This window comes from Arachis duranensis, chromosome 6 (assembly GCF_000817695.3).
Source record: "Arachis duranensis cultivar V14167 chromosome 6, aradu.V14167.gnm2.J7QH, whole genome shotgun sequence".
NCBI lineage: Eukaryota > Viridiplantae > Streptophyta > Magnoliopsida > Fabales > Fabaceae > Arachis > Arachis duranensis.
The window spans coordinates 84152617-84154438 of NC_029777.3; positions in this window are offsets into that span (position 1 = coordinate 84152617).

A 1822-nucleotide genomic window follows, 5' to 3' on the forward strand; every position below is an offset into this window, starting at 1 on the left:
CAAGCTGAGGTCTCTAACAGAGAGCTAAAGAGAATCCTGGAACGGACTGTTATAGCCCGAAGAAAGGATTGGGCAAAGAGCTTGGATGATGCTCTGTGGGCATACAGAACAGCATTCAAGACTCCTATAGGAACCTCTCCATACCAACTGGTGTATGGGAAGGCCTGTCATTTGCCTGTGGAACTGGAACATAAAGCCTACTGGGCAACCAGATTCCTAAACATGGATGCACAGTTAGCCGGTGAAAAAAGACTGCTCCAGCTAAATGAGCTAGAGGAGTTCAGACTCAATGCCTTCGAAAATGCAAAAATTTATAAGGAAAAGGCAAAGAAATGGCATGACAAGAAGTTGTCAACCAGAGTCTTTGAGCCAGGACAAAAAGTCCTGCTTTTCAACTCTAGGCTTAGACTGTTTCCAGGAAAACTCAAATCCCGGTGGAGGGGTCCGTATGTGATTACAGGAGTGTCACCATATGAATATGTTGAGCTGTCCGTATGTGATTACAGGAGTGTCACCATATGGATATGTTGAGCTTCAGGATATTGATTCTGACAAGAAGTTCATTGTTAATGGACAGAGGATCAAACATTATCTTGAAAGCAATTTTGAGCAAGAATGCTCAAAACTGAGACTTGAGTGATTCTCAGTGAAGGTCCAGCTAAAGACAGTAAAGAAGCGCTTGCTGGGAGGCAACCCAGTCATTAGTAGGTTGTATGAGTTGTTCTTACAGAGGCAAGTATCAAAAATGAAGGGATTCACAGAGTTACAGAAGGATTCAGCTCAAAAAGCAGAGAAAAAGAACTTACTGGCGAAAAAACGCCAGTAAGGGGGCATTTTGGGCGTTAAACGCCAGAATGGGCATCATTCTGGGCGTTTAACGCCAGGAATGGTGCCATTTTGGGCGTTAAACGCCAGAATGGGCACCATTCTGGGCGTTTAACGCCAGGTGTGCAGCACCCTGGGCGTTCAGAAAAATGCCCAGTGCTAAAGGATTTCTGGCGTTTAACGCCAGCCAGGGTACCTGGCTGGGCATTAAACGCCCAAAAGGGGCAACAAATGGGCGTTAAACGCCAGAATGGGTGCCATTCTGGGCGTTTAACGCCAGAAAGGTGGGGGGACCACAATTTTGTTTTCAACTCAGATTTTTTCAAACTTTCCTTTTCTTTCCCATATTTTCCTACAAAAACATGTTTCAATCTCTCATCATTCACTTTCAAATTTTCAAAAATCATTTTTCAAATCTTCCAAATCATTCCCAAATTTTGTTCAAAAACTCACCCTTCTTTCAATTTCTTTCCATATCTCCTCAAATCTCCTTTCAAATTTTTCTTTTTTTCGAAAATCTCTCCCCCCACTCTATAAATAAACGTTTGCCACCCCTCATTCCCCACACCATTCGAATTTCCTCTTCCTCTCTCTCTCTTCTCTTCTTTCTTTTCTTTTGCTTGAGGACAAGCAAACCTCTAAGTTTGGTGTGCTTTTCCGTGATCACTAAGCCAAGATTCATCAAGATCATGGCTCCTAAGGGAAAACAAACCAATTTAAGAGGAAAGAAAGAGAATAATCCAAAGAATCTTTGGAATCAAGAGAAGTTCTTAACCAAAGAACATGAAGACCATTATCACAAAATAATGGGTCTGAGGTCAGTGATCCCGGAAGTTAAATTTGATCTGAAAGAAGATGAATATCCGGGGATCCAAGAGCAAATTCGAAACAGAGGATGGGAAGTTCTGACCAATCCTGAAATAAAGGTTGGAAGGAACATGGTTCAGGAATTCTACTCAAATCTGTGGCTAACAGATAAGCAGAGAATGACTGGAAC